The sequence below is a fragment of the Leucopleurus acutus genome, assembly GCF_964270905.1.
Source record: "Leucopleurus acutus genome assembly, chromosome: 9".
Taxonomy (NCBI): domain Eukaryota; kingdom Metazoa; phylum Chordata; class Mammalia; order Artiodactyla; family Delphinidae; genus Leucopleurus; species Leucopleurus acutus.
This window is the reverse complement of record NC_139144.1, coordinates 5478618-5490463: the sequence shown is the minus strand read 5'-3', so window position 1 is coordinate 5490463 and position 11846 is coordinate 5478618. Positions and strand designations below refer to the sequence as shown.

Below are 11846 nucleotides of genomic sequence, written 5' to 3'. Positions count from 1 at the left end.
TACAGTGAAATATCACAAACCAGTTCTAAAGCGTCCCCGTATTGACGGGGCGACGTACAGTAGATAGAACTCAAATGTTGCAGCAACAAATGATACTCTAACTCCCAAGTTTTATTTTGTTGACTTTGAACTTTTTTCTGCTACGTGAGTGATACATATTTTACAACTGTTTTAACACAGAGGCAAGTAAATGCCCATAATTTCCACTCCTTAGGACTACTCACATTTTTTCTGTGTGTGTATGTGTGGGTGTGTGTGTACACACAGAACTTTTTAGAAGAACAGGACACTAAACATATTCCAAACAAACTGTTATAAAACAGTTTTTTCATTTACTACTACACGTGTCTTTTTAATTGACAAATATGCATCGACATTCTTGTTTTAATGACCACGCACTGCTCAGTGGCAGGGACTGATTTCCTCAACACCCTACTGTATAGTCAAGTAATTTCCGAGTAAAAAGAGAAGATGTTTCGTAAGGCCCAGCTGATGGCCCCCCACCCCAGCCCTGCCGGAGAAGGTGCCTTCCAGCCCACCGGACCCTACGGACCCTCTGGGTTCACTGTCGGGGCAAAATCTACCCACTCCCGGCTCCCCTTGGTGCACCGGTCTCTTCAGGTGGGGAGATGTGAGAACATGTCACAAAGCAGCCAAAGGATGCTCTGGGCCTGTGGCTAAGACCCAGGCCCGGCTCTGCTGGGCGGGCGCGGGTGCCTGTGTGTTCCGAGGGGGCAGGGCAAGGGCACCCTCCTGGATCCAGCCCTGCCTCAGTGTCCATCGGTGCTCTGGACAGTGGGCGCGGTAGGCAGCCGACCCCAGTGATCAGAGGATGCAGGATCCCTGTCACAGGCCTGTTTCCATTTTCACTGAATGTCTGCAACCCCCACGTGGAACTGTTAGGTCCTCAGACTCACTTAGAATTCCAAATGCACTCTCTACCAACCCTGCACGGACCCACAATGTGTGGTCCTGCAGCCACTACAGTCCTGGGGCTGTGCTTACGGGCTGCCCCCCCTTGATTGGACGAATGTTTTGTTGGCATCATCGTTTTGAGATTCGTAAGATATTAGGGCACAGTCCACGCTGGCCCTGTGATTCCGTGGCCTGTCTTGTCTGACATCACACGGTGGTTCGGGGCGTAGCTTGACAAGCTCCCTCAAACTTCCCCAAAGTCGAAATTTGCATCTCTTGGGACTAAAAAGTAGTGAGCTTTTTGTAAAAGTGACTTTGCTTTTAGGCAAAGACCAAGGAATAATCCGACAATGGAAAACTGTCTGAGGGAGAGGAAACGCCACCCCCTCCAAGACCAAGGAGCTGCCAAAGGGCAGCCTGGAAGGGCCTCAAAGGGGACAGTGAAATAACCCCACCTCCGGGAACACAGGCACGGCCCAGGCTCTGCGTTTCTGTTTAGATTCGTGGAAGCCGTGCCCAGTGTCAAATGGAAAATGGGACTTGATCTGATCTCATTACAAAAGAGCTTGCAGTCAGGAAGGGGAGTTTATCACAAAAGTGACTTCACACCTTATTTTCACAAACCTTCACCTAAACCCAAACGAAGGCCAGCAGGCCTGTAAAGGGAGATGCCAGAGGGAACACTTATTTCACGGGAACATGGCCATATTCTGCTCTGCACAGGGAGCCCCAGTGATTTGAGGCCAGAGCCAACATATTGATGGCAGAAAACACAACTATCTCAGGAAATTACCGTCACCGGGCGGCTCTTACAGATGTGAACGCTTTTATTGTCTCTTCGGAGCGAGCAGCCCTGAATCCCGCACACGGGGAAGCAGATGCAGAGATAAGGGGCAGCCAGCGGGGCCTGTCCTTTCAGGAGGCACAGCCTGCGGTCAGGACCGTCACTCCCCTGCTGCTGCTCAGGACTTGCCCATCTCTCTCCCCACCGTACCTCTGGAGCCTAGAGAACAGGGGAACAGTGAGGACCAAGCACAAGATGGAAGAAGGCCCACAGCATCCTGCTTCCACGGTGGCCAGGACAGCAAGACCTTCTGGAAGCCCCTCCCTGACCTCGCCTTCTTTTCCTCCTCCCATACCCACGGGGGTTGGAACCTGGACGCCTCCCCGGGGACAAGCACCCAACAGCCCTGGGCAGTCGTGGCTTCCGAGAGAGGAGCCCGGGCACGTCTCCAGGACGAGTGGCCCCATTTCTACCCGCCGGAGAGCAAGCAGCTCGAAGAATGGCTCGGCAGGAGCCTGTGAGGACCACGCAGGTGGGAAGGGCCGGGGAGAGCAGGGGTCCCCAGACCCTCCTCAGCCGCCTCCCCTCACAGCACTTTCCCTGAGGTGCCAGGGCCTTTCCATAACCCGAAACGGTGAGTCTGGATTAATGAGGTCAAAATGAAAAGCCAGACGCTTGTCACGAACCACAATCTGATGACTCTCCAAGCCGCCCTGATTAATGGCAATTAAAGAATTAAGTACACAGCACAACAAATGTGCTATGATGAACCACGTGGGTGAGTTTCTGTCCAGAAATATTTCATAGCCTTTCTTGAGTGCCTTATATATGCCAGAAAAAGAGGGAAAGGAAACGATACCGGGGTTAGTTCGCTTTCTTGAAGCAACTACCACGCGCCTGGCATTTCACTGCTATAATCCCCACAGGCCTGGACACCACCCACGTTGGCTTCTTGTCTTATCTGAGCGCCCGGCAGAGTGTCCACTGTAGATCTAGCATTCAATCCCCATTTGCTAAGTGCGCATCTTTAATCCTTACAATTAAACTGTATTCTTCTTATTATACATAATCCATATTATTCTTTCCATTTTGTAGATGAGAAAACCGAGGCTAAGAAAGAAGTATTCTGCCCAAGGCCACACATCTACACAGACAACAGAGCTGAGATCTGAACCCAGGACCACTCGGGCGGCGCTCCCAAATGTTAAATGTATACATGGATAAGGAATGGGTGTTACCTGTATCTTCACAGAAAATAAGCATGTTCTTTGTAATACCCTGCAATTAAGGCAAACTTCATCACAAAACTTCTACAATATAGTTAAATTCTGGTTATCTGGTCAAATGGATGCTATTGGTTATTTTCCTCCCTGATGAGTGAGGTTGCACTAGAGTTACGTTTGGGGTTATTTCCTTATAATCTCAATGACGCTTATTTTGAAGGGGGAACACGGGCCAAGCCTATAATCTATTTAAAAAGTTTCAGGTCACAGACCTCTTTAATAAAACCCATTATTCCTGCTGAGAGAAAGTCTTTTGATCTTCAGACTGGTAGATTTTATTTTTGCAAATCTACCCTATCACTGTGAATTACACTGTCTCTTAAAAAAGGAAACTTGCCAAGAGAAAGCAAAGGCAGTATGCAGGGTCTTTGTGTCTGGTTCTGGGGACCGTAGAGGTTTTCCTAACAACTTGACAAAACAGGTCGGGAGAACGTAACAACTTCGGAGCCCAGTTATTCCATTTCTGAGTCTTTTCATTTTTCAAAAATTAGCTGCCAATCTACACATTTTCATGATTATTCCACAGAGATTAGGGCTGGTGCAAATAACAATGAAAAACAAGATTTAAACAGGATGGCAGGGAATCCAATTTGGCTTTCACACCCCCCTTCCCCCATATTTAACTGAGGCAATCACACACACACACACACACACACACACACACACACTTCTTTTAAACTGAGCTACAGAGAACTCTTCCTCCAGCGGTTTGTTCTGCTGTGAACCTGCTTTCTGAGCGCAAATTAGCTCCCATGTGCAATTCTGTCCTCAACATTTTTTTTCTAGGGGGAGGAACTGATATGCAAAAGAGGAAGGGTCAGGGGGAACTCAGGAAGCCTCTTCAAAAAACAGCTGAAAACCCTGCAGTCTGAAAACATTCTTAGTGAGGAGGGATTTAATACAGAATGAAAAGAACCGTGAGACTATTTGTAAAAGCCATCATGGAGCCACCTGTCTCGAAGTGAGGCAGGAAAAAAGATGCGAAATATTAGAAATCAGAAAATAATACAGAAAACGGAGCTGGAGACAGTTTGTGCTTTCAAAACAGGTCCAGAGCTGGGTTTCAGGTGCCCCAGGAAGGTCCAGCACTGCACAACTATTGTGTGTCTGGACCTGCTCATGTGTGCACCCCTGTACGCTGGCTCTCAAACTACTAACAGTAACTGCTGTTTATTCAGCAACCCTGGGAGAGGCAGACACACTCAGAATTTACATACTCTTTTAGAGGACTTTTCCTGATTCTGGCCGTCATCAGAGGCCATTTCCTAAGTCACTTCCTCAAATATAAATGGCCTTTTACACTTCATCACTTAAGTAAAAAGTCTAAGTTTAGATCATTTTCTTCTACCTTCTTCCCAATTTTAGAAGACTTCATGCTTGGCCAGCAACTGTGCAACAAAATTGACATCTCCATCTTTAAAGAAAAATGTAGGAACTGGACCAAAATAATGATTTACATGGATATTCTCATAAGTGTTGATCTCTTGTCATTACAAAGTGAAGAGACAGAGGAACCCAGGAATAGTTTTTGTGTTCCTATTATTTTTCAAAGATTTTTTTTCATTTTTTATAAAATAGATAAATACAAAGTTACAATATGAACTCAGTTTTTTACTCAGCAAGGCAAGATGCTGTCATGAATACAGTATCTCCTCTTGCCTTCTTAGCAGTGAAGTTTTATGTGGACATGAAAAATTCAAAATTAAAACTGTATACGGTAGCAAAATCCACGTGTCTACTCATAACACTCCGAAAAACATACCTGTCATACTGAGGTTTCTACAAAGGCCATTGGACTTCTTTTTAAAGCTATATTTATGTCATTTAGACCCAAGGAAGTAAAATTATGCTAATCCCCACAGGAATACCCAGTGTTTGCAATCCATACATATCTATTTATCAACAACAACTGAAAAGCTATTGTTGATTTTCCCACCGAGGACACCATCCAGTTTACCACATAACTTTTCTTTTTTTTTTTTTTAAATTTAGAAAAGTCTCTCCCGCCTAGCTGGTGGGGAAACAAGAGCTACAAATCTAGATGCAAACAGAGAGAGAAAATGTCTACCAGAGCATCATAGGATGCTGGCTCCAGAGAGAAATGGGTGCAGACATCCTGATGGCTGACTCTCCATGTTAAGGCCATGTGGTTTCCAGGTTAATGGGAAATTCTCCCTGAAGGACTTGCATTCTGAGATCAGTTCTGTCTACAACACCCCAAAATTATCAGCTGTAATGAATTAAATTATCAGCTGTAATGAATTAAAACGAAGTAACTTCTTATAAAAATTCTTAAAAAATCATCTCTATTCACTTTTCAAAACCAAGTTCATAGTACACAGAATGTAAATTCAAAAATCAGGCTCCTTAAATCGCAGCTTAATCCCTTAGCAGCTTCAGTACTTTGGGAATTTACTTTGGTCACCCCAGCTTCAAATGGGTCAGCTGAAGTCAAGTTCAGTTGTATCTGAGAAGGGTAAAGGAAGTACAAATGTATCAATGATTTGGTAACAGTGATTGCTACTGACAGTAACTAAAATAATCACACAGAAGAATACCACTTGATATTCTGAATGGGTTCTTTAGTTGGACCAAATGAGCAAGAAAGTTCTAGATTTCCATTGTATTCGGTGACAGAGAGCTGAGCTATCCTGTAACCCAAACCTTGTAGGATCCCAAGGACAAAATGCCCAACATAACAGAACACGTAACAAGGTCCATATGGATATGCCCTCCGAGTGGGTATCAGGCCCAACAAGGACTGCTTGGTGTCCGTTCTGTCATCCACAACCTTCAGCCCACAATGTCCTCATGCAAACCCAGGGGGAGGGGGGGGGTGTCGTCAGTAGAACCTCACAGAGGCTTACAACTTCCTCGTTTTCAGGCCTACAAAATCAGCACATCTTTATGTATAATCAGGCAGAAAATGCTCATATCCATAAGGGAGCAAAATATAGGAAAACTCATTTTAAACACTACAGTCAGATTTTTCTGCAGCCCTTAAATAAGTTTAAATTATTTATTTTCAATGTTTTACTTTTTTTTTCCCAGTAAATTACATTTCTTTTACAAAAGGCTATCTGCTCTAAATTAAACTGAAAATTCTTGAAATTCAGGTTAAACAAACACAACTCCAGAGAGAAGTGAGAAAACGCAGGTAGAAATGCACTAGAAATTTCTAAACCATTTTTAAATGGTAATTCACTGCAATTATCTCTAACCACCTGAGATAATTAGCAGTATGATTTTTAATTTAATGAAGTAGGATACACAATTTATCAATATGTTTTCACTGTGGATCTCTTTGAATATCACTGCCCTACACAAAACCCAGCACAAAGGAGGAAGTAAAGGTCACTTTTTCAGGCTCAAAGTGGGGCTCACAGCAGGGGGTCGCCGGCTCTCTCTAGTTTCCATTAAAAGCACCGGAGTTCATTTCAGAGTGCCTCCAAAGTCAGCTTATAAGAGATCAATCCCTCATTTTCATTTCTCCTAAAGATTCTAAATTAAACATTTTCCCCATTTGGTCTAAGGAGGTGTCTCACGTGCTATTTCATATGCTCCAAGTGTGCCAGTGAAAGTTTGATGTAAGAACAAAAATTTACCAAAAACTGATGAATCAATATTCGCCGTGGAACCCCTAGCTTTAGAAAAGGACTCTAATCCAAACCATCTTGTTCAATTTGAGACAGTTTCAAACTGCCCAAAAAAGCTTTAGAGTGTCAATTTTAGCATGTGAACTCCACAATGGAGCCCAGAAGTCTATTTCAGCATGTGCAAGGTCATTTACAAATTCTTTATGCAGTTCTTAGTCGTCTCTGCAAAAACCCCACACATGAGAGACAGAAGGAAGATGGAGACACAGAGGCAGAGACAGAGAGGAAGGAGGGAGGGAAGGGATGAAATAACAAAGCTGGGACCCTCGCACACTGCACATGCCCTCAACACACCCCAGAAGCCCTGCACCAACTGCACGTCCATGAGAGCTCACTTTTGGCGCGAACATGGCAGGAAGAGAGTCAGATTTCTTTTAGCAGTGAGCTGACTGCTGAAGAAAAACGAATCATTGCACACTTGAATGAGAAAAGCTGAAGGAGGAGCTTTCCCACTCATTGGGGCCCAGCTTCAGCAATTCGTTAAGCCGTGGCCCTGTGCCGTAAGCCATCAGGAGGTGAAGCGGGGACCCCCGAAAGCAGAGAGAGCACATGGAAGGTAATGAGGCTCTCCATCACCCAGGACAGACAACGGGAGGGGTGCCAGGCAGGGGCTGGGCTGTAGGCTGCCCTGGGAAGGAGGAGAGTGCACGCTGGGAACATCCCATCTGTGGAAAAGCAGCAAAGAAATGGGCGATCTCACCCAGGAGCCTGTGGCCCCTGGAGACCCAGGGGGGCTGCCCCCCAGTCCTACCTTGGAGGCCTGGGGCCTTCGGACCCTGAGCTGCGCAGAAGCCCCTGGACTCAGCCACCTGCAAGGGACCCTGCTGTCTCCTTCACCTCGTCACTGCCCTCCTCGCCTTCCACTGGGGTGGAGAGGAAGGTGGGCCCATTTGCCAAATATGCAAAAAAGGAGGGAAGGTAGTTTTCTCTCAGGAAAACACGGGCAGGAAGGGAGCCCGTGCTTCCTGTCCTGACCAAAACGGGTTCACAGATTAGGACGTCTGACTTGGCGGGCTTGTGGCGGGTGGGAGCGGGACCTCTTTTAGTCAACAGGCATTCTGAGCACCCCAAAGGCAGAAACAAACGGCCCTGGGAGAAGGAAGACAGAGCCAGGCCTGTGGTGGGGAAGGCAGGTGGCCCCCAGGCCTGGAACTCGGGGTTTTCACCATTTTTCACAGTTCATCCCCAGGTGGATCATGGGAGGCACCCAAGGCATCCACCCACCTGTTCATTGCAGCAAAACAGGAGAAGGAAAAAAAGACGGACTCAAGGGATGAGGCCATTTCCTGCAGAGGAGGCCTGGGCTGCCTCCCCACCAGGCCCTTCTCAGGAGTGACTCCTGGCCCCCAACCAAATACACACCAAAGCAGGGTGGGCCCTGCCCACCTCTCCACCCTGGGGCTCTCTGCAAAGCTTCTCTTGTTTGCTCTGTTTCACTTGTACTAATGCAGCATTTCACTTTTAATGTTTCCTAACGTCTTACAAATATTTGTTAGACTATCATCAAACGTTTCGAAGCGATGTCAAACACAAGCTATTAAAGCAACGACACTGAAAAGGGAAGGACGTGAACATATATAACAGGAGATGCCGAAGGATAACCTGCAGTGCAGAGTCATTTATTACACTGCAAAGAACAACAACATGCCAGGTCTCCATGGAGAAACCAGGGTGGGCATCTGGTCGACCCCATGATAAAACCAGTTTTGCTGGTGTGGCTTGAGTCTGCTTTGGGAGGCCCACGTCCCTGATGAACCCCTGTCTCCCTCCTCATCTGGATTTTAAATGTGTGTGTGTGTGTGCGTGTGTGTGTGTGTGTGTGCAATGCCTATGCTCTGAAATGCAACCTGCCCAAGGTCTGGATCACACGTGTACATGTGCCTGTTCTGAGCAAAACCAAAATGATCTGTCTCAAGGTGTCAACTGGATCAACGGTTCTCCCCTTGTCAGCCTCAAAGGATGGGTCACTTGTCCCTTTTACATCTTGTGTTTTCTCCAGTGACATGGAATGATGCCACACACATGCCTGAGGGCTCTGCAGGTACAAACGGACCGACACCAGACAGGGACTAACGGTAACCATCAGGGCTGGAGGGGCAAGGTCTTATGGCCACAAGTGGGAGTCACAGCACCCAAAAATGTGTGTAGAAATAGCGGAAATTAGCACAACATTGTAAATCAACTATGCCTCAATGAAACTTTAAAAATAATAATTAAAAAAAAGAGAAATAGCAAGGGCTGTCAGTCAACCCCAAAGGGTTGCTCTCTGTGAGCTGGATTCACTGATATAAGTCTCCATTCAAATAAGGCAACAAAACCAAGAGTTATTTCGTAGTGAAAGTATTTCATAATGACAAATATTAGAGGCGGGAAAAAGAAACAAAAACGCCTCTGAACGCCGCTACCCTTGATGAATCCTGGGTTAACTGCAAATACGTGAGGCAGACACCCAGAGTACTAACGTCACTTATGCTTAAATTCACCATTCCAAGCAGGAAAAGCTGTCTTGTTTTAGTAAAAGGTAAAAATCAAACTAACCAACCAAAACCCAAAAAGGAGGGGCTTTCGTACTCAGGTCAGGTGTGTTTGATGTTATAACCCTTTCCCACTCTGCCCCCTGCGTCTCTCCCCACACTGTGTGTACTCCCTGTGTGTGTCTGTGTGCATATGGTCACATAATGTCTTTATTTCCTGTATTTATTAATACACATGTAACTGTGAAGGGTACACACGACACGTGGACAGGTGGGGTGGAGGTGTTTCACAGCATGGCATGTAGTAGACTGTATATATACACCAGGTCCTCTCAAACTTCAAGAGTTTGACGTTTATATTGACAATATGCTCCTACACATGACCCAACGTGAGACACACAAATTCAAGCCAAGGGGAAAAGATCCCCAAACCAAAGAACCACGATCCTCAGAATCTAGGCCTCCAGTGAGGAAGACACAGTGGTCCCGGCACTACTGGCTGCAGCCTCTTGGCCAGGAAATTGGCTGTGATCTTAATTTTCAACAAGGGAAATGGCTGCAAGGAAACCACTGGTTACCTTCTCTCAGGAGACTTCAGACATACTTCTCAAAAGACCCAAATGCAACATACTTTGATTCACGGACCTGTGGGCTCATCCCAGGAGGCCGTGATGATGGGCTTTTATTGTTACGATGCTCCTGAATTTCCGAGGATATGTAGTTTCCCAAGATGTAGCACTTTTATTAAAATATTGATGAATTAAAGAAGCAAGGAGGAGTTTCTGAAACTGCTGCCTTCAACTATCACCAAGAAACAGGACGGGAAGAAAACCTGACCATTTAACTCAGTGACATGTTTTGGTCTTCAGCTCTGGTGGACTTTGAGGCCAGGAAACATATTATTTTCCCATGTAAAAAAGGTATAAACATGTATGACCATGGGAAGTTCTGAAATCGGATACACTATATCAAACCCAAGTTGTATAGGATTTTTAAATGCAACATCATTATTTATATCTGTGCACACAAATTATTTTTTAACACGTTCTGTATAATCTGGAATGTAAGCAAGTAATCTTCCGGTTAGAGATATCTGTGACTGCTTAAATTTTAAGCCACATATCAGATAATCTAATTTGTCACTGAAACAATTGCAACACATATAATATACATAATACTTGAATTATTACTTTAAAAATCCCATATAAAAGATGAATCCAAATAACCTCATCAAATAAACATCTTCAAACAAAGCAGTGAATTCAAGAGGCTCAGACCGTTTCCTGCAGGTTCCACTCTCCCCTCAACCAAAGTGAACCAATCCTTAAAATCACTGAAATTTCCATGAAAGTTTAAATATTATGCATATTAAATATTTTCAGCTTCCTTTTTTTTTTTTAACTTTTAACAGAAGGTTAAGGAGATATTTCTTCAATACCAGTTTGTCTTTCCAAGTTTAAAATAAGGTACCTCAGAGCTGAAATACCCCGTGGGGAGCAGGGTGGGGAATTTTGAGTGTTGAAATTGAGGGAAGCACAGGGCCTTGACATTCACTCCGGGGGCTGCAGTCCAGAGAGAATGGGAACTGCATTTGAAAGCTGCATTTGGAAGTGCCGGATCAGACCCTGCGAATCGAATCGTAACCCTTTTTGCTTCTCCAGATGCTACACTCCGTGCCTCCAACTTAGAAGAAAAAACAATCGCACCTTCAGGAGATTCCTTAGGAATCACCAAGGATCCTTGACGAATTTTTCAAACACGTTTCAAATACAGTCGCAAGTAACCCGACGCCTTTTGACCGAGGGGTTTCGTAACCTGACAGCCAAAACGGCACTCGGCAAAAGTACTACCAACTTTTCAAACCGGGATAATTCCGATTTTGCGGAAAGCAAGTTCAGACTCGATCTGTTTATTTTACAGTATAAACAAAAAGCTCTCACGTCAAAAATAAGAAAAGAAAGCGCGTTATGAATGACTTTATAAAGGCTGACTTCCGTGATCTCACTATATAAGCGTAGATCGATTTAAACACGACAGGGACCACGGTGTCCTCCCCACGGGGACAGCGGGGCGGCTCACAGGTGTCCCGCGGCCGACCTGCCCTGCACCTGCAGTCACAGCACCAAGTGGCCCAGGCTTTGACAAAAGTCAGCGCTCCCACTGTCCCCAGAGAGGAGAGGCGGACCCGAGCGAAACCAGGACTTACACATCTAACCGCCTCGTCTTTTCTTTCTTTCTCTCTCTTTTTTTAATCCAAGTTTTCCTACGGAAATTCTACCTGGAAACACTCACGTGGATGTGTGCGTCGCACTCTGGGAGTCCAAGACCGATCCTCGGGCGCCGAGAGCAACCTCGGAGCCGGGCTCGCCTGCTCGGCCCCCTCGCCGTGGCCAAGCGTCCCGCCCGGGCTCGGCTGCGCTCCGCGGGGACCCAGGACCGTCGCCGCAGACGCCGCCCCGGGCGCGAGCCGCGCAGGCACTTGTCAGAGCGCCCGGCTCGCTCGGCCGCCCAGCTCTTCCCAGCTTTCTTTCACAATGACTTCCTGAAGTTGCTCACTCGCATTGTTCCCCATTTCTCCTCTGCGCTCCCCACCCCCCGCCGGCCGCCACCAGGCTTTCGCGCTCCCGGCCGGTCGGCCCGTCCCGCGCGCACAGCGCCGCCCACGGGCCGCGCACCTGGGCTCCGCTCCGCGCCCCCGCGGGCCAGCGCTCAGACACCTGCGGCCGACCGGCCC

The 11846-nt window shown here is 46.5% G+C and overlaps 1 protein-coding gene across 1 annotated transcript in view; it reads right to left on the bottom strand.

Annotated features, from left to right (window-relative positions):
- Positions 1 to 11555, bottom strand: part of IKZF1 (IKAROS family zinc finger 1) — a gene marked incomplete at its 3' end in the record, with an annotated part of 88601 nt that extends 77046 nt beyond the window's left edge. The window contains exon 1 of the mRNA XM_082845852.1: positions 11405 to 11555. The remainder of the gene's footprint in view (positions 1 to 11404) is intronic.
- Between the last annotated feature and the right edge of the window lie 291 nt (positions 11556 to 11846).